Genomic DNA, 22,538 nt, shown 5'->3' on the forward strand with positions numbered 1-22,538 from the left:
AAAAAAAATGGGGGGGTGGATCGGTACGTTTTAGAGGCAGTATAGTACCGAAAATGATTCATTAACCTCTTAAGGCCCAAGCTGTTTACATGCTTTTTTTTGTCTTTGCTATTTGGGTTCATTAGAACATTATTTGAATAAAAACTCCATCCCATCCATCCATTTTCTACCGCTTATTCCCTTTCAGGGTCGCGGGGGGCGCTGGCGCCTATCTCAGCTACAATCGGGCGGAAGGCGGGTGAATGAAAACTAAGAAAAATATTTTAATATAATGTACTTAGTCCATAAGTACACAAATGTGTACCTCATGTTTAGTGACAGGCTAATTCTTATTTTTACGCTTTTTTTTTCTAAATTCCATTGTATGTTATACTCTTCTGACACCACCAGATGGCATTATAAGTGTCCACATAAGCGGCCATAAGACCCCAATTCAGTAGTGTACACCATTTTTCAAATAAGAGCCAAAAGGTGCTGTCCACACATGTGGCCACTAAGCCTTTAGAGCAGTGGTTCTTAACCTGGGTTCGATCGAACCCTAGGGGTTCGGTGAGTCAGCCTCAGGGGTTCGGCAGAGCCTCTGCCGCAGCGGTCAAGACACACCAGAATCATGAATTGATTAACGTGGACCCCGACTTAATTAAACAAATTGAGAAACTTATTGGGGTGTTACCATTTAGTGGTCAATTGTACGGAATATGTACTGTACTGTGCAATCTACTAATAAAAGTCTCATTCAATCAATCAATCGTGTAAATAAAAACTTCTCAAAGAACAAAGAAGCAAGCAGGAGAGATAAGGGAGAGGAAAGGGGAGCGTCCACCCTCGGTGAGTGCCAGAGAGAAAGACTACCACTACGTAGGCCTTGAAGCATTGCAAAGGTGCATTTTTGCATCAGAATACCTCCGTTACCCGTTTGCATTAACAAGGACGGAACAATAAACTCCCCTCTTTGGAGTACTTTGAGTGTAATGGAGAGCAGGCTCTTTACATGCCAGACTCACACTAATGTGCTTATAATGAGCAACAAGTGTATTATGACTAATGTCACAACGGATACATTTTGAAATGAATCATTATCAAAAGCCTTTATAATGCACTCCTCTCTTTCTCTTTTCATGCATGACATGTATAAAAGATGTACAGTATTCTTTTTTTCATGAGAGAAAGCATTTCAAAGGCACTATACGCTAAAACTACTCGGAAGTTTCCAAAGATCAAAGGAGTGAGAGATTTATATTTAATGGTATGTTTACTCACCAATCATAAAGAATACTCGGAGTGCTTTGTGTTTACCAAACCGTCAAGAGGGAATTGGTCATTAGTTGAAGCTCGGTGCTTTCCCGCAAATGGAACTTGGAGAAAAGTAGAAAATGATTTCAATCCGTCAACAGTCTGTCAAATGTCGAAGCTGCAAAATAAAGCCTTGACCTCACTGTAGCGCACACTTGTTGAAGCTTTGATGTTGTCTTGTGTCCGTCCACAAATGATTACTACATGTAAGACACTTAAGATTTGTGTTATCACAAGGATATGTGACTTGGAGAAGGCATTCGACCGTGTGTGCTCAGAGAGTAAAGGGTATCGGACTGTCTGATTGTGGCGGTCCGCTCCCTGTATGATCAGTGTCAGAGGTATCGGGGCTGGTGCCTCTGGATTGGCAGACCGGGGTGGTGGTTCCTCTATTTAAGAAGGGGGACCAGAGGGTGTGTTCCAACTATGGTGGGATCAGACTCCTGAGCCTTCCTGGTAAGGTCTGTTCAGGTGTACTGGTGAAGAGGCTACGCCGGATAGTCCAACCTCGGATTCAGCAGGAACAGTGTGGTTTTCGTCCTGGTCGTGGAACTGTGGACCAGCTCTATACTCTAGGCAGGGTCCTTGAGGGTGCATGGGAGTTTGCCCAATTAGTCTTTAGGTGCTTTGTGGACTTGGAGAAGGCATTCGACCGTGTCCCCCGGGAAGTCCTGTGAGGAGTGGTCAGAGAGTATGGGGTAACAGACTGTCTGATTGTGGTGGTCCGTTCCCTGTATGATCAGTGACAGAGCTTGGTCCGCATTGCCGGCAGTAAGTCGGTTTCCAGTGAGGGTCGTACTCCACCAAGGCTGCCCTTTGTCGCAGATTCTGTTCATAACTTTTATGGACAGAATTTCTAGGCCCAGTCAAAGAGTTGAGGGGATCCGGTTTGGTGGCTGCAGGATTAGGTCTCTGCTTTTTGCAGATGATGTGGTCCTGATGGCTTCATCTGGCCAGGATCTTCAGCTCTCACTGGATCGGCTCGATTAGAATGGGAATCTGCACCTCCAAGTCCGGGTCCATGGTTCTTGCCTGGAAAAGGGTGGAGTGCCATCTCCGGTTCGGGGAGGAGACCTTGCCCCAAGTGGAGGAGTTCAAGTACCTCGGAGTACTCGGATATATTGCATGTACTTTGAAATATGCACTTTACAGTAACTTATGATATTATAACAGAACAAATGCTGGCTAATACTTAAAAAAAACAAAAAAAACCTCACAACTTACAACATGTTTTCTCTAGTTCAGGGGTAGGGAACCTATGGCTCTAGAGCCAGATGTGGCTCTTTTGATGACTGTATCTGGCTCTCAGATAAATCTTATCTGACATTGCTTAACACGATAAGTAATGAATAAGGCCGCTGGTAATCACAATGTTAAAAATAACGTTCAAAATCCAAAACATTCTCATGCATTTTAATCCATCCATCCGTTTCCTACCGCACCTGTTCAAGAAATTCAAGATTCAAGATTGTTTATCGTCATATGCACAGTTAAACAGACGGTTTGCCGTACAATGAAATTCTTACTTTGTTTTACAATGTTACAATGTTTCTAAAAAGAATTAGAGACTTATTATACTCTAAAAATGATGGTTTTACTTGAAAAATGCACGCATTTAGTTGTATTCAGTGTTAAAAAATATGATATGGCTCTCACGGAAATACATTTAAAATATTTGGCTTCATTGCTCTCTCAGCCAAAAAGGTTCCCGACCCCTGCTCTAGTTGGAAGTGGATTTCTTGTAAGCTAAAATGTGAACATTTCCCCTGACACAGATGACAGCGCATGATATAAATGTTATTTTTCCTGCTGTGTAAGCCAACATTGAAGAGTTGTCACTTTTTACAGTGTGTGGTTTAAGTTCTGTTTGAATTTTGAAGTGGAGTCAAACATTACTCGTGCTCTCACGTTGGATAGGTCAAACAGAGTCATGTGTAAGAATTCGAGTAAAGCAATCTTTACAAGCAGTAATGTGATGTGAATTTTATTTATATAGCGCTTTTCTCTAGTGACTCAAAGCGCTTTACATAGTGAAACCCAACATCCAAGCTACATTTAAACCAGAGTGGGTGGCACTGGGAGCAGGTGGGTAGAGTGTCTTGCCCAAGGACACAACGGCAGTGACTAGGATGGCGGAAGCACGAATCGAACCTGGAACCTTCAAGTTGCTAGACGGCCACTCTACCAACCGAGCTATGCCGCCCTAATACATCAAAAGATTATGAATAAAAATAGTAGCAGTGATTGGAATGAAACTTAATGTAATAAAGTAAAAGCATTCACTCTTCACAATAATACTCAAGTAAAAGTGAAATGTGTGTTAGATAAAAATTACTTTGACAGGTACAATTCTTAAAAAAATATGTTAAGTAAGGAGCATCCTGCCAGAAAACAATCCATTGTAAGTAAGTCTCTTTTTTTGTAAAGGGGAACATTATCACAATTTCAAAAGGGTTAAAACCAATAAAAATCAGTTCCCAGGGGCTTATTTTATTTTTAAAAATTTTTTTCTAAATTTTACCCGTCCCGGAATATCCCTAAAAAAAGCTTCAAAGTGCTTGATTTTCGCTATTTGCTTAAGCCACTGTCCATTTCCCTTCTGACGTCACATAGCGATTCCAATACAAACAATGGCGAATAGCACAGCAAGATATAGCGACATTAGCTCGGATTCAGACTCGGATTTCAGCGGCTTCAGCGATTCAACAGAATACGCATGTATTGAAACAGATGGTTGGAGTATGGAGGCAGATAGCGAAAACGAAATTGAAGACGAAACTGAAGCTATTGAGCGAATAGCTATTGATGCTATTAGGCCATCTTTGCGTTAGCATCGCCGGTAAAATGTGCAGACCAACCGATCAGGACTTCTCCATTGACACTTTCGATTGGTAAGTGTTTGTTTCGCATTAAATGTGGGTGGAAGATAACGCTGGATGTAAATATAGTTTCAAATGTACATACATCTAGCCTAAATAGCATGTTAGCATCGATTAGCTGGCAGTCATGCCGCGACCAAATATGTCTGATTAGAACATAAGTCAATAACATAAACAAAACTCACCTTTGTGATTTCGTTGACTTTATCGTTGGAAATGCATCTGCTTTGAGTGTCGCAGGATATCCAGACATTCTTGTCATCTCTGTGCCATATCTGTTGTAGCATCGCCGGTAAAAACCAGACGGGGGGCTTTTGCATCTCTTGACACTGGAGCAACTTAAATCCGTCGATTGCTAAGTGTTTGTTTGGCATTAAATGTGGTGGGTGGAAGGAAACGCTGGATGTAACTATAGTTTCAAATGTACATACAGGTAGCCTATATAGCATGTTAGCATCGATTAGCTGGCAGTCATGCCGCGACCAAATATGTCTGATTAGAACATAAGTCAATAACAACAACAACACTCACCTTTGTGATTTCGTTGACTCTATCGTTGGGAATACATCTGCTTTTAGTGTCGCAGGATATCCAGACATTCTTGTCATCTCTGTGCCATCTCTGTCATAACATTGCCGGGAAAAACGAAACGGGGGACTTTTGCATCTATTGACACTGGAGCAACTTAAATCCGTCGATTGCTAAGTGTTTGTTTGGCATTAAATGTGGTGGGTGGAAGGAAACCCTGGATGTAAATATAGTTTCAAATGTACATACATGTAGCCTAAATAGCATGTTAGCATCGATTAGCTGGCAGTCATGCCGCGACCAAATATGTCTGATTAGAACATAAGTCAATAACATAAACAAAACTCACCTTTGTGATTTCGTTGACTTTATCGTTGGGAATTCATCTGCTTTGAAGATATCCAGACATTCTTGTCATCTCTGTGCCATATCTGTTGTAGCAACGCCGGTAAAAACCAAACGGGGGACTTTTGCATCTCTTGACACCGGAGCAAATTAAATCCGTCGATTGCTAAGTGTTTGTTTGGCATTAAATGTGGGTGGAGGGAAAGGCTGGATGTAAATATAGCTACAAATGAGGCATAATGCTGCAATATGTACACACAGCTAGCCTAAACAGCATGTTAGCATCGATTAGCATGCCGTGCTAATCGATGCACATTCTACGTAAATTAACTTGAATCCGTCCCTGATCGTGTTGTTACACCCTCCGACAACACACCGATGAGGTGTCGGAAAACAATCGAAAAAACATAAAATAACAGAGCTGATTTGACTCGATGCTTCTGATGTGTAGGGAAAAATGGCGTTGAGTACCGATGTGACGTCACGTTCTGACGTCGTCGCTCAGGGAGGCATAAACAGAAAGGCGTTTAATTTCCGAACTCTAAATGGGTGAATTTTGGCGAATTAAACGCCTTTCTGTTTATCGCGCTGGAGGCGATGACGTCAGAATGTGACGTCGCCGAGGTAACACACCCACCATTTTCATTTTCAACACATTACAAACACCGGGTCTCAGCTCTGTTATTTTCCGTTTTTTTGACTATTTTTTGGAACCTTGGAGACATCATGCCTCGTCGGTGTGTTGTCGGAAGGTGTAACAACACTAACAGGGAGGGATTCAAGTTGCACCACTGGCCCGAAGATGCCAAAGTGTCTGCCGCCAGACCCCCATTGAATGTGCCAGAGTGTCTCCACATTTGACCGGCGATGCTAAGGCAGACATGGCACAGAGATGTATGGATAACCTGCAGATGCATTTGCAACGATAGTCAACGAAATCACAAATGTGACTTTTGTTGATTTTGACTGCCAGCTAATCGATGCTAACATGCTATGCTAATCGATGCTAACATGCTATTTACCGGCGGTGCTAAAGCAGACTTGGTACAGAGATGTATGGATAACCTGTAGATGCATTTGCAACTATATTACATTTCCTTCCACCCACATTTGATGCGAAAAAAACACTTATCAATCGACGGATTTAAGTTGCTCCAGTGTCAAGAGATGCGAAAGTCCTGATCGTTTGGTCCGCACATTTTACCGGCGATGCTAACGCAGCTATTCGGCCATGGTATGGCTATGAATAGCGTCAATAGCTATTCGCTCAATAGCTTCAGTTTCTTCTTCAATATTTTCATACTCCAACCATCTGTTTAAATACATGCGTAATCGGTTGAATCGCTTAAGTCGGTGAAATCCGAGTTTGAATCCGAGCTAATGTCATTATATCTTGCTGTGGTATTCCCATTGTTTGTTTACATTGGCAGCACTGTGTGACGTCACAGGGAAATGGATAGTCGCATCGCAAATAGCGAAAATCAAGCACTTTAAAGGTTTATTTAGGGATAGTGAATTAGTGAATTATATTTATATAGCGCTTTTTCTCTAGTGACTCAAAGCGCTTTACATAGTGAAACCCAATATCTAAGTTACATTCAAACCAGTGTGGGTGGCACTGGGAGCAGGTGGGTAAAGTGTCTTGCCCAAGGACACAACGGCAGTGACTAGGATGGCGGAAGCGGGAATCGAACCTGCAACCCTCAAGTTGCTGGCACTGCCACTCTACCAACCGAGCTAAACCGCCCCGAGACCGGTAAAATTTTGAAAAAAACTTCAAAAAATACAACAAGCCACTGGGAACTGATTTTTATTGTTTTTAACCCTTTTGAAATTGGGATAATGTTCCCCTTTAACAACTTCACACTTTCCCCAAAAAACTAAATGTCACTAACCTCAACGTGGATAACTCTTTTTTTTTTTTAAATCCACTTCTGCTTTTCCAGCACACTTTTAAGGGGAAAACAACTTATGCAGTATTTTGTGTTTATCCTAACATAACCCCTAATTAAAATACATTCGCCCATGCAAGCGCAGCACACAAACGCACCGCTGGCCCGCACAAACCAAACGGACCTAATCCAAGTGCCCACTGCAACGCACACACACACACACACACACACACACACACACACACACACACACACACACACACACACACACACACACACACACACACACACACACACGCACACAGTAGCAATACGCCAGCTGGCCATTAGTACATGAGTGATGGTTGGCTGTGCTCAAGCTGACTCTGGACTGCATCAGAGGCTGGCAATGTAATAAGAGCAACTAGAAGTGATCACCCAGACAATCACTAATAGCTTCCTCTCTCTGCCTGCTTGCTTTTACGAACTTTTCCATTTTTTGTTTTTGTTTGCGCAATCGCTATCCTTAACTGTGCTTTACGTGCCCCGGCGCCTAACTGTAATATTGGTATTTTTCTTTCATCCACCTCTGCTGCACCATTAATTGCTGCTTTCCCCTTAAAAAAAACATGTTTGCTTCACTGCAAAATGTCAGTGTTCAAAAACAAGAAAAAAAAAAAAATAGGAGCATTTTACTTGAACTAAGAAACATGTTTTGCCAATAGAACAAGAAAATGTGGCTTGTCAAGACTTTCCAAAACAAAGTAAAAGTAGCTAACCTCAAAGAACCCAAAATACCTTAAAACAAGTATATTCTCACTAATAACAAGTGCAATTTTCTTGATAGAAAAAAACAAATATGAGATCTTTTTTGTCAAATTGTTGAAAAATATTCTTAAATTAAGTAAATGCTAGTGCCATTATCTTCACATAATGATATGCGTTCGGCATTACATTTCTTGCATTTTCCCATCGATAAAATAACATAAAGTGCATACTCTTTCAGTCAATTAGTGCGCAAGGAATATATATTTTTATATATATATAAGGTCCAAGCTTACATCACACTCAAATTTTTACTGCATACATTTGGTAAGTGCCGGAGTGAGAAGAGGTTTTAAAATAAATAACGCATGCTTACTTTTACCGCATGCCTTTGGTAAGCGCAGGAGTGAGAAGAGGTTTTAAATTAATTAGTGTCCCGGCGGCAATTCAAGGAAATATGGTAAGTATATATATATATATATATATATACATATATATATATATATATATATATATATATATATATATATATATATATATACATATATATACATTTCTTGCATTTTCCCATCGATAAAATGACATCAAGTGCATACTCTTTCAGTCAATTAGTGCACAAGGAATATATATATATATATATATATATATATATATATTTCTTGTGCACTAATTGACTGAAAGAGCATGCAAGGAATATATACTGGCGACTTGTCCAGGGTGTACCCCGCCATCCGCCCGATTGTAGCTGAGATAGGCGCCAGCGCCCCCCGCGACCCCAAAAGGGAATAAGCGGTAGAAAATGGATGGATGGATATATATATATGTATATATATATATATATATATATATATATATATATATATATATATATATATATATATATATATATATATATTCCTTGCGCACTAATTGACTGAAAGAATATGCACTTGATGTCATTTTTTCAATGGTAAAATGCAAGAAATGTAATATATATATATATATATATATAAATATATATATATATAGATATATATATATATATACATATATATATATATCTATATATATATATATATATATATATAATTACCGTATTTCCTTGAATTGCCGCCGGGGCGCTAATTAATTAAAAACCTCTTCTCACTCCTGCGCTTACCAAAAGCATGCGGTAAAAGTAAGCATGCATTAGTTATTTTAAAACCTCTTCTCACCCCGGCACATACCAAAGGTATGCAGTAAAAATTTGAGTGTGATGTAAGCTTGGACCTTAAATCCTACTGAATAGCTCTTAATCTTCTTCCCTTTATACGATTTCAAATTACCGGTATTGAAATCAGCCTTCTGCATTTTGAAAATGATTACAGGGGAAGTGTCACTCGTGGCGTCACGAGTTTGACCAGGTGGTAATAGTAAGTATGTGCGAATTATTTTGGGAAGGGAGTTTGTTCTGGCAGTAATTCAAGGCAGGCGCATACTATATGCCCTGCGGAAATTCAAGAAAATACGGTATGTATACTGTATGTCATGATCCGTAGCCCGGATCATGTTTATGTTCTGTTCTGTTATTTTTGGACTCTCTTAGTTCCTGTTTTGTGCACCTCTAGGGTTTGTTTTGATTTCTATTGGGATTAATTGGGTTCACCTGCTTCTGGTTAGTGGTCGGCACGCTCACCTGCAGTCGACCACTAATCAGAGAGCTATTTCGTCACCTGTGGCGGTATAGCTCGGTTGGTAGAGTGGCCGTGCCAGCAACTTGAGGGTTGCAGGTTCGATTCCCGCTTCCGCCATCCTAGTCACTGCCGTTGTGTCCTTGGGCAAGACACTTTACCCACCTGCTCCCAGTGCCACCCACACTGCTTTAAATGTAACTTAGATATTGGGTTTCACTATGTAAAGCGCTTTGAGTCACTAGAGAAAAGCCCTATATAAATATAATTCACTTCACAATTCACTTCTCTCACCACACTCGTCCTGACTTCTTTCTGTTATGGCTGGGGGGGTCGCAGCTCGCTGTGCGGTTTGTTCCCCCGGGATGCAAACGGACCACTCTGGAAAGGACTTGCAGGTAGGAACACCATTTAATTCTCAGGACAATCAAAGAAGCTCCTAAAACAGAAAATAAGTTGAAGGAAACACGATCCGAGCTAACTCTTAGCATGGGCTAGGAGACAAGCAAAACGTACGTAACCGGTTGCGTGTAGCAAACAAACAAGCCAGGATAAGTGTGGCCAGATAGGTGACTAAATAGCTCTGTAATTAGTGGTCGACTGCAGGTGAGCGTGCCGACCACTAATCAGAGGCAGGAGAACCCAATTAAGCCCCATAGAAACCAAAACAAACCCAGAGGTGCACAAAACAGGAACTAAGGGAGTCCGAAAATAACACAGCATAACATAAATATGATCCGGGCCACAGATCATGACAATATATATATATATATATATATATATAAATATATATTATTTTATTTTAATTGTATTTTTGAACAATTTATCCGAATGTACATGAACTATTTCCGTTGAAAATAGTTTGAACTGTCACATGTTTAAATATTAACTGTCAGTTTGCTATACTGTGCCTGCTGTACTCCTATAGGAGTATGTGTTTTCTTTTGTTTCATTAAAAATAAAACAGCAAAGAACATTCGGCTGTCGTCTGTTTTAACTATGAGACACAATTGTGTCAAAGTCATGATTTTTTTCAATTCATGCTTGAAATAAGAAATGCTTACCATGAAAAGGCAGTTTAATACTTAATGACACAGCTTTGCAACACTTGATATTCTACTTTCAAGCGTGCTTTACTCAATATAGGTCATCACATCTCAGCGGTATAGCTCGGTTGGTAAAGCGGCCGTGCCAGCAACTTGAGGGTTCCAGGTTCGATCCCCGCTTCTGCCATCCTAGTCACTGCCGTTGTGTCCTTGGGCAAGACACGTTACCCACCTGCTCCCAGTGCCACCCACACTGCTTTAAATGTAATTTAGATATTGGGTTTCACTATGTAAAGCGCTTTGAGTCACTAGAGAAAAGCGCTATATAAATATAATTCACTTCACTTCAACAAGCTGTAATATCTTACTCAGATCATTTAGGACCAAAACACTTAAAACAGGTAAAACACTCTAAAATCAAATCTGCTTAGTGAGAAGAATGATCTTATTAGACAGAAAATAAGCAAATATCACCCTTATTTCAGATATTTCTTCCATTAGATTTCACTTTTTGCAGTGTTGGCTTGCATCGCTTCTCCTTCCTGTGGTTATCCATTTAAAGGGGAACATTATCACAATTTCAAAAGGGTTAAAAACAATAAAAATCAGTTCCCAGTGGCTTGTTGTATTTTTTGAAGTTTTTTTCAAAATGTTACCGGTCCCCCAATATCCCTAAAAAAAGCTTTAAAGTGCTTGATATTCGCTATTTACGATGCGAATACCACAGCAAGATATAGCGACATTAGCTCGGATTCAGACTCGGATTGCAGCGGTTTAAGCGATTCAACAGATTACGCATGTATTGAAAGGGATGGTTGGAGTATGAAAGTATTGAAGAAGAAACTGAAGCTATTGAGCGAATAGCTATTGATGCTATTCATAGCCATAGCATGGCCGAATATCTGCGTTAGCATCGCCGGTAAAATGTGCGGACCAAACGATCAGGACTTTCGCATTGACACTGGATCAACTTAAATCCGTCGATTGGTAAGTGTTTGTTTCGCATTAAATGTGGGTGGAAGGAAACGTAATATAGTTGCAAATGCATCTGCAGGTTAGCCATACATCTCTGTGCCATGTCTGCTTTAGCACCGCCGGTAAATAGCATATTAGCATCGATTAGCGTAGCATGTTAGCATCAATTAGCTGGCAGTCAACATCAACAAAACTCACCTTTGTGATTTCGTTGACTTTATTGTTGCAAATGCATCTGCAGGTTATCCATACATCTCTGTTTCATGTGTACTTTAGCTCCGCTAATAAATAGCATGTTAGCATCGATTAGCTGGCAGTCACGCCGCAACCAAATATGTCTGATTAGCACATAAGTCAACATCAACAAAACTGACCTTTGTGATTTTGTTGACTTTATCGTTCCAAATGCATCTGCAGGTTATCCATACATCTGCCGTTTAGCTCGGTTGGTAGAGTGGCCGTGCCAGCAACTTGAGGGTTGCAGGTTCGATTCCCGCTTCTGCCATCCTAGTCAGTGCTGTTGTGTCCTTGTGTCCAAGACACTTTACCCACCTGCTCCCAGTGCCACCCACACTGGTTTGAATGTAACTTAGATATTGTGTTTCACTATGTAAAGCGCTTTGAGTCACTAGAGGAAAAAGCGCTATATAAAAATAATTCACTTCACTTCACTGTGCCATGTCTGTCATCGCCAGTAAAATGTGGAGACACTCCGGCACATTCGATGGGGGTCTGGCGGCAGACACTTTCGCATCTTCGGGCCAGTGGTGCAACTTGAATCCCTCCGTTAGTGTTGTTACACCCTCCGACAACACACCGACGAGGCATGATGTCTCATAGGTTCCAAAAAATAGTCGAAAAAATGGAAAATAACAGAGCTGAGACCCGGTGTTTGTAATGTGTTGACAATGAAAATTCTGACGTCATCGCAAAAAGAGCGATAAACAGAAAGGCGTTTAATTCGCCAAAATTCACCCATTTAGAGGTCGGAAATCGGTTCAAAAATATATGTTTTTTTTCTGCACCATCAAGGTATATATTGACGCTTACATAGGTCTGGTGATAATGTTCCCCTTTAAAGCATGATGGATTCATGTTTGAATCCCAACAACACATTATCATTAGATGTGTGTGCATAAATGTGCGGCACGAAACGGAAATGATGTGAGGAGAGGATGGAGGGCACGGTTTGTTTCACTTTAAGCTTTGACATATTCCGTATTTGCTTTGTATTAACACTAAGTGGCCCAAAGTTGAGTTATGGCGCAATACCCCCCCACACTCACCCTCACCCCCACCCATCCCCCGCCCTGCAGCTACTTTGCTTGTTTTTCATGTGCATGTTTTGAAATATTTATATTTTGTTATAGACTAATACAGCTAAGTGGTCTGGGTGAATGAGTTACGGTCCGTGCATCATCCGCTTATGCAAGTCCGGAGCACAAGCTCAGGCCTCATTAAAAGTCATGTCGGAGATGTCCGCCACACCTAACAGATGTTACAATATGCAAAAAGTGGCAGAGGAACTCCATAACTCAACGCGTGTTTGTTTTATTACGTCAACGTGACATGTTTATGGATTTCATGTCTTGGAAATAAGAAAATATTAACTTCATCCGTGTACTTTATTCAATGAAGAAATACAATTATTTATTTGATGTATATTACATGTATTTATTATACATTCGAGAATTTGGTCAGTATTATTTTGTTTAATATTTTACAGGACTAACTGATTGGACCGAAGATGAATCGTTGGGCTAGAGGTTGACTTGTGACGAATGTGTGCTCTGTGATTGACCTTTGGCTGAACGTCTGCAGTGATAGGATCTATTTTATAAGCTATGGAAAAACGAAGGGTCTTTATCAAAAAAAGGCAACTTTGATTAAAAAAAATATATATAACCAAATAACAAAATAATGAAAAAAAAAAAAATATATATATATATATATATATATATATATATATATGTCCATTAAACAGTGTTATAAATGTATTTGCAGCATGATTACAATCAATGTTTAAATATCAAAAAATATTAAGTAAAAATCTCTACATTTGCACATTTACTGCACATAAAGAGTACAAGAAGCATTCTGTTTGTCAGCCAAGTGGCCAATAAAATGCTTCCGTAAACATTTCTACATCAAAAGTTTCTGCACTGTAAAATAAACAGCATCTATATTGTATTTATTGTAAATGTGACATCAGGATTCTTACTAATTGTCATGCTGGCCCCTGACAGTTTGTTTGTGTTTTAGTTTTTCCTTTGTGTATGTGTCTGTCTTTAATTCCTGTCAGCGCTCATATTTTGTCTGTTTCCTGTTTTTTTTTCCCCCTGTGCTCTGTTTTCCCTCAGATGCGGCTGATTGGCACTTGGCCACACCTGGCGTCAATCAGCCCGCTCCTATTAATACCTGCTTTTGTCTTTGAGTGGGGCTGGATTATTGTCTTGTCGATGTCGTTCTTGACGCTCCTGTCGTGTCGTGCCGTGTCTTGTATTTGCAGCATAGTGGTAAGCTATATCCGTTAGATGTTTGTAGCTTACTGTTCTTTGTTCCCTGCTTCCAGTTTGTTTTGTCTTGCATGTTACGACTTCTGTTTTCCTGCTCGCTACCCGTTAGCTTCCACGCTAGACACTTTTTGTTTTTGCTAGCTTCCATGCTAGCTCCCTTAGTTTGTTATCCGCTTCGTGCGCGCTTTTGGTTGTACCCCTTTGGTTTGTTCTTGTTGTAATATTTTAATTAAATCCTGTTTTCCTGTTCAATGTTCATCTTGGGGTTCGTCAACAACAAACTCTGACACTAATCAGACTATAAATACAGAAAATCATACACACTGAGTCAGTATTAATCGGGATGGCGTACGTGAGCTACCAGGCGCTTGTTGCTACCATACCATATTTTTGTTCGTTTTGAAGCTTTCTTTACCCAAACCAAATCCAAGAAATACATTGTAATACTTCACTCAATGAATGAATGATTGAACAAAAGTGACTTCAAAGATGAAGGATTATTTACAAGCTCAAAAATTTCCCCAACTGAACTTTTGGACAAAACGGAAGGTACCGTATTTTCCAGACCATAGGGCACAGAATTATAAGACGCACTGAAAATGAGTGGGTTTATTTAAGTATATATTCATACAAAAGGAGTGGAAGAAGTGTCAAAAGATGGAGCGAATTGTTTTAAAGACATTTAGACTCGGGTGAATAATGTAAACTCGCTACACCGGTCTGTTTTATTAAGGTATTTCAACTCTCTACTCTTATCAAACTTAGACCCTCAATGGCCCTGACGTCTCAAGAGCCTCAGACAAAACACTTGAAACCTTGTAGTGGAAATGCTTCCTTCCAGACGGACTTGTGTTACATTTCCCTCTCAGTATCATCCTAATCTGTTCAATCTTTTCGACTTATTTTTTTACTGGGGAGGGGAGGAAACCCAGGACAATTACAGTCAAAAGTTTACCACAGGTGTGCAGATTGCTGATTGACTGCAGTAATTTCTATGTGAAATACAGTTAAGCTTTTGATTGACAGCCTGATATCGTCCTCCATCCTATGCAATTGTCAGCGACCGTATTGGTCAAATTGCCGTGATCAATGATGCACATCCTTGTTGCGTCTTTTGTAAAGCTATCATTGTTGGCATTTATTGATCACCAAATGAAAGGATTTTAATCCAATCTCTTGATGTAACGGCCTGTAGTTCTTTCCAAACATTATCTTGTGTCCTGCTTTCAATTTGGTTTGGCCTCTGACCAAGTCGGCCATAATCACTTTGGTCCAGGCTGCTCTTCTGTCCTAATGGGGTGAAATGATGTCACCGCAGCGGAGTGAGAGGTTAGGAGAAGTTCACCCTAGTCCGCCTGGTCCAAACCCCCCCCCCCGACCTTGTTGTGTGTAATGTTGTGTTTGGAAATGAACGCCGCATTTGTGACGTCTCCAAATTGGAGTCGCGATCCCTAAAGCCCCAGCTGTACTGTCCCCGTTCTTTTACTGGGTGGGGATGTAGTTCTGGCAGACTCCAACTGGGCTACGCACTGGAAAACAATCCTCCGTCTTTTATGATTTTGTGGTCGGGGGCACTCCACACAAGTTAACAACATCAACAAAGCTTACCTTTGTGCATTCACGCACAGCATTAAAAGTTTGGTGGACAAAATGAGACAAAGAATGAGTGGCATGAAATAGGTGTTTCTCTGGCATCATTGAAGAAAGTTGTCCATGTAAACCAGGGGACTGTCCAAAATTTTTCAACGGAGGGCCGCACACTGAAAAAGCTACGCAAGCAGGGGCCATTTTGATATTTTTTTATTTAAAAAAAAAAATACAATATATGTGTAAAAATATCAACTTAGGCCCAGGGACCCCACAATATTTTGGTCGGAAAAAATATTTAAAATGTGTCATTATTTTGTATTATTGTTATTCAAGGTTTAAATCTCTAGATTAACATTAGGTCTATTTGTCAATATAACGTTTTTAAATATTTTAAGTTGTATGCCCTTTTTGTCAAAGAAAACCCTGTTTTGTCATGAAAAAAAAACACAAAATATGCAAAAGTTTCCCCCAATAAAATTTTAAAGTGGAATATTTGAGACTATATAATAATTGGAGCCTTTAAAATGCCAACACAAAACAAAACTGATTTTAATTTTTTTTTTTTAGCAATGACACAAAAAATCATACTAAAATTATTGAGGATCCTAAAGGGTCCTATTCATTAAAAATAAAAAAACCTTTTTTTTTTTCACTGTTTATTTTAAACACAATCGTCTTGAGATCAACTTCAGATCCATCCGTCAATTATAACTTTTATTGTTGTTTATGTTTTTTGTTTGTTCTTATTAGGCTCTTCCTTAAAAAAAAAAACAACTTTGTATTTTTTATATGGCAAACACAAAATATGCAACATTTTCCCCCAAAAAATGTCTCAAAGTGGAATATTTAATGTGACATTGATTTTGATTAATTATTATATTTTAAAGAAAATACCAGCCTGCATGGCAGCTTTGTGTTATTAGAGTAAACATTGCGACATTTTCTTGTCACATTTCACTTGTTCACTCTTTTATACCACTTTTTCTGTTTTTATTTTTTTTATCGTATTTTTAGAATGTAAAAAAATTACCCGCAGGCCGCAAATGGCCCCCAGGCCGCACTTTGGACACCGATGATGTAAACAAACTACGGTGAGTTCAAGGACCACCAAAACGAGTAGGACAAAACGGCGCTGGCCAAATATTCTCATCAGAGAATCATGTTTAATATAAACAGTGGGATTTCTAACAATTAGGGAGGTGTGTGTCATAGTGGGCTCCTACAGAAATCCTATTGAAACAAAAATATATTTTTTCCCCCATCTTTTCCCATTTTCATACATTTTTGAAAACGCTCCAGGGCGGCGCTAAAGACCTTCTCGCTGCTGCGGAAGGTCCCGTGATTAGCACAGCTGTTTCCGAAGGATGCCTCGTAAGACTTAAGTCGGGAGCTGGCCAGATCACATTAAGGCGAGCACTTTGAGAAATGAAGCCAATTTGCAATGTAAACATTTGCTTAAATCATTGCACTTTGTTGGCTTTTACCGTGACTGATATGCTGTGTTTGTAATGCAGCGAGTCCTTTACATCTGACCGCCTGCTGGCCTGCTTCCCCTACTTTTAATAACATCAAGTGGACGCACACAACTCACGACTCATTTGCCACAACATTAGGTACACTTGCTCCCGGTCATACTGACTAGATCTAATATTAAAACCCCTCAAGGACGCAGTTTAACTTCAGAAATATTGGATTCAAAATAAATGCTTATACTGCTATGTTGTCCTCCTGGGAACCAGTGTCTCCTGCAGTGGACCTTTGTGGTTGGGGAAACAGGTTTATTATTGTTTACTGTACTTATATGTTTAATAGACTGTATTTATATTATTCACGTGTGAATAATGCTGTATAATAGACTTTATTTATGGTATTCACATGTAAATAATACTGAATAATAAGCTTTATTTATGTTATTCACATATGAATAATGCTGTATAATAGACTGTATTTATTGTATTCACATGTGAATAATGCTCTATAGATGACTATTTGTATTATTCACATGTGACTAATGTTTTTAATACACTGTATTTATGTTATTCACATGTGAATAAAGCTGTTTTGTAGACTGTATTTATATTATTCACATATGATTAATTTTGTATAATAGACTGTATTTATATTATTCACATGTGAATAATGCTGTATAATAGACTTTATTTATGGTATTCACATGTAAATAATACTGAATAATAGGCTTTATTAATGTTATTCACATATGAATAATGCTGTATAATAGACTGTATTTATTGTATTCACATGTGAATAATGCTCTATAGATGACTATTTGTATTATTCACATGTAACTAATGTTTTTAATACACTGTATTTATGTTATTCACATGTGAATAAAGCTGTTTTGTAGACTGTATTTATATTATTCACATATGATTAATTTTGTATAATAGACTGTATTTATATTATTCACATGTGAATAATGCTGTATAATAGACTTTATTTATGGTATTCACATGTAAATAATACTGAATAATAGGCTTTATTAATGTTATTCACATATGAATAATGCTGTATAATAGACTGTATTTATTGTATTCACATGTGAATAATGCTCTATAGATGACTATTTGTATTATTCACATGTAACTAATGTTTTTAATACACTGTATTTATGTTATTCACATGTGAATAAAGCTGTTTTGTAGACTGTATTTATATTATTCACATGTGATTAATTTTGTATAATAGACTGTATTTATATTATTCACATGTGAATAATGCTGTATAACAGACTTTATTTATGTTATTCATATGTAAATAATGCTGAATAATAGGCTTTATTTATGTTATTCACATGTGAATAATGCTGTATAATAGACTGTATTTATAGTATTCACATGTGAATAATGCTGTATAAGAGACTATTTTTATGTTATTCATATGTGAATAATGCTGTTTAATATACTGTATTTATATTATTCACATGTGAATAATGCTGTATTATAGACTATTTATGTTATTCACATGTGAATAATGCTGTTTAATAGACTGCATTTATATTATTCACATGTGAATAATGCTGTATAATAGACTGTATTTATATTATTCACATGTGAATAATGCTGTATAATAGACTTTATTTATGTTATTCACATGTAAATAATGCTGAATAATAGGCTTTATTTATGTTATTCACATGTGAATAATGCTGTATAATAGACTATTTATATTATCAACATGTGAATAATGCTGTATAATAGACTTTATTTATGTTATTCGCATGTAAATAATGCTGTGTAATAGACTTTATTTATGTTATTCACATGTGAATAATGCTGTTTAATAGACTGTATTTATATTATTCACATGTGAATAATGCTGTATTAAAGACTATTTATGTTATTCACATGTGATTAATGCTGTTTAATAGACTGCATTTATATTATTCACATGTGAATAATGCTGTATAATAGACTGTATTTATATCATTTACATGTGATTAATGCTGTATAATAGACTGTATTTAACATAAAAAAAAGTCTATTTTACATTATTATTTAATTGTGAACGACATAAATAAAGTCTATTATACAGCATTATTCACATGTGAATAATATAAAAACAGTCTATTATACAGCATTATTCACATGTGAATAATGCTGTATAGTAGACTGTATTAATGTTACTCACATGTGAATAATGCTGTATAATAGACTGTATTTATAATATTTACATGTGAATAATGCTGTTTAATAGACTGTTTTTATATTATTCACATATTGAATAATGCTATATAATAGACTTTATTTATGTTATTCACATGTAAATAATGCTGTAAAATAGACGTTATTTATGTTTTTCACATGTGAATAATGCTGTATAATAGACTCTTTATATTATTCACGTGTGAATAATGCTTTTAATAGAATGTATTTACAGTATTCACATGTGAATAATGCTGTATAATAGACTGTATTTATATCATTTACATGTGATTAATGCTGTATAATAGACTGTATTTAACATAAAAACAGTCTATTTTGCATTATTATTTAATTGTGAACGACATAAATAAAGTCTATTATACAGCATTATTCACATGTGAATAATATAAAAACAGTCTATTATACAGCATTATTCACATGTGAATAATGCTGTATACGAGACTTTATTTATGTTGTTTACATATAAATAATGCTGTAAAAGATACTTTATTTATGTTATATACAGTCTATTATACAGCATTATTTACATGTAAATAACATAAATAAAGTCTATTATAAAGCATTTATTTATGTTATTCACATGTAAATAATGCTGTAAAATAGAATTTATTTATGTTGATCACATGTGAATAATGCTGTATAATAGACTATTTATATTATTCACGTGTGAATAATGCTTTTAATAGAATGTATTTACAGTATTCACCTGTGAATAATGCTGTATAAATGACTATTTGTTTTATTCACATGTGACTAATGCTTTTAATAGACTGTATTTATGTTATTCACATGTGAATAAAGCTGTTTTGCAGACTTTATTTATATCATTCACATGTGAATAATTTTGTATAATAGACTGTATTTATGTTACTCACATGTGAATAATGCTGTATAATAGACTGTATTTATATTATTCACTTGTGAATAATGCTGTATAATAGACTATATATATTATTCACATGTGAATAATGCTGTATAATAGTCTGTATATATTATTATTTACATGTAAAGAAAATACCTAAGTGTTTATTGTTTATTGTGAACAAACTGCGGTGCTGAATTTCCCCTAGGGATGAATAAAGTACTTTCTATTCTATTTGAAACAAAATAAATGTGTAAGTAAATAAACCAAAAACTACTAATTAGGAGTGGTGCAGGCAGGGGCAAAGCACCAAATTCTGGGACTGAAGACTCCAAACTGAAACCCAACGTCGGGGCCCCATACACACTCACTTGTTATGTAACTTTCACAGCTTTAATTTTTTTTTAGAACAACATTTACAACCTACATATCTGAACGTAAAACAATCTTCAAACTTTACAAAAGCCCAGGACACCCCCCTGTGTTTGGGGCCCCTGGTGTAACTTCCTCCACTTTGTTGCAAGTGTCTCTAATAGCATGTAATATTATTTAGTAAGTATTTGATGTTGACACAAACTGCGACTAAATAGGACACGCTCGATCGGAGCGGAGGATACTAATTTATTAAAGCCGCAGATAATGATATATTCACATCATAAGAGTGACAGCATTGGAGTTACTCATAGCTCTTTATCAATTCACTTTTCATGTACAAAACCCAAAAGCAGTGAAGTGGTGACATTGTGTAAATGGTAAATAAATAAAAAAAATACAAGGATTTGCAAATCCTTTCAACTTGTATTCAATTGAATAGACTGCAAAGACAAGATACTTCATGTTCACCCTGAGAAAGTTCTTTTTTTTCTGCCAATAATCATGAAATTAGAATTGAACGGCAGAAACACATTGCAAAAAAGGCATTTTTACCAATGTGTTACATGGCCTTTCCTCAGTAAAGGTTGAGGAACTGAGGAGAAACATTTTTGAAGACAAATTATTTCCCATTCTTGCTTGATGTAGAGTTTAAGTTATTCAACGTTCTCCCTTCTCATATTTAAGCCTTCATATTGCACCACACATTTTAAATGTGAGACAGATCTGGACTACAGGCAGGCCAGTCTAGTACCTGCACTCTTTTTCTTGGCATTGTTTTGCCGAAATTGCTTGGATGGCAACATATATTGCTCCAAAAGCTGTATGTACCTTTCAGCATCAATGGTGCCTTCACAGATGTGTAAGTTACTTATACCTTGGGCACTAATACACGCCTATACCATCACACATGCTGGCTTTTACACTTTGCACCTATAAAAATCCCGATGGTTATTTTCCTCTTTGGTCCGGAGGACACAACGTCCACAATTTCCCCCAAAAATTTGAAATGTGGACTCGTCAGACCAATTTTACACTTTGCATCAGACCACCTTAGATGAGCTCGGGCCCAGCGAAGCCTGCCGCATTTCTGGGTGTTGTTGATAAATGGTGTTGGCTTTGCATAGTAGAGTTTTAACTTGCACTCACAGATGTAGCGACCAACTGTAGTTACTGACAGTGGTTTTATGAAGTGTTCCTGAGCCCATGTGGTGATATCATTTACACGCTGATGTCGCTTTTTGATGCAGTACCGCCTGGGGGATGGAAGGTCTGTAATATCATGGCTTACGTGCAGTGATTTTTCCAGATTCTCTGAACCTTTTGATGCTATTACGTAGCGTAGATGGTGAAATCCCTAAATTCCTTGCAATAGCTGCTTGAGAAATCTTGTTCTTTAACAATTTTCTCAGGCATTAGTTGACAAAGTGGTGACCCTCGCCCCGTCCTTGTTTGTGAATGACTGAGCATTTCATGGAGGCTGCTTTTATACCCTTTTCGAACTTTATATGAGGTGGCGACTTGTCCAAGGTGTACCCTGCTTTCAGCCCCTCGCGTCCTCAACAGTGACACACGGTAGAAAAAGGATGGATGGATGCTTTTATACCCAATCATGGCACCCACCTGTTTCCAATTAGCCTGTCCACCTGTGGCATGTTCCAAATAAGTCTTTGATGAGCATTCCTCAACTTTTTTCGTCTTTTTTGCCACTTGTGCCAGCTTTTTTTTAAAACATGTTGCAGGCATCTAATTCCAAATGAGCTAATATTCGCAAAAAATAACAAAGTTTTCCAGTTGGAACCTTAAATATCTTGTCTTTGCAGTTTATTCAATTAAATATAAGTTGGAAAAGGATTCGCAAATCATTTTATTCTGTTTTTATTACCATTTACCCAATTTTACACAGTTTTAGGTTTTGTAATTTGACTGCGAGAGCGAGGCTTTCTTCCCTCTTTGGATGGAAGGTGGAAGGTTGGAAAAGCTCGAGTCTTCTCAAGAAGATTACCAAAAAAAGGGATTGAAACCGAGAAGGAGGGAACAGATGAAGGGATGAGAGAGAGAGAGAGAAAGAGAGAGGCCGCCATGGGGGGGGGGGGGTAACGGGGTGGAGGGTTCCAGTGTGTGTGTGTGTGTGTGTGTGTGTGTGTTTTGGGCAGTCCATTCA

The 22,538-nt window shown here is 37.8% G+C and overlaps 1 protein-coding gene across 2 annotated transcripts in view; it reads left to right on the top strand.

Annotated features, from left to right (window-relative positions):
- cntfr (ciliary neurotrophic factor receptor) overlaps positions 1 to 22,538 on the top strand; it is a 723,314-nt gene that overhangs the window by 491,122 nt on the left and 209,654 nt on the right. The gene's annotated exons all lie outside the window — the stretch shown is intronic.

The sequence above is a fragment of the Nerophis ophidion genome, linkage group LG17 (assembly GCF_033978795.1).
Source record: "Nerophis ophidion isolate RoL-2023_Sa linkage group LG17, RoL_Noph_v1.0, whole genome shotgun sequence".
Lineage (NCBI taxonomy): Eukaryota > Metazoa > Chordata > Actinopteri > Syngnathiformes > Syngnathidae > Nerophis > Nerophis ophidion.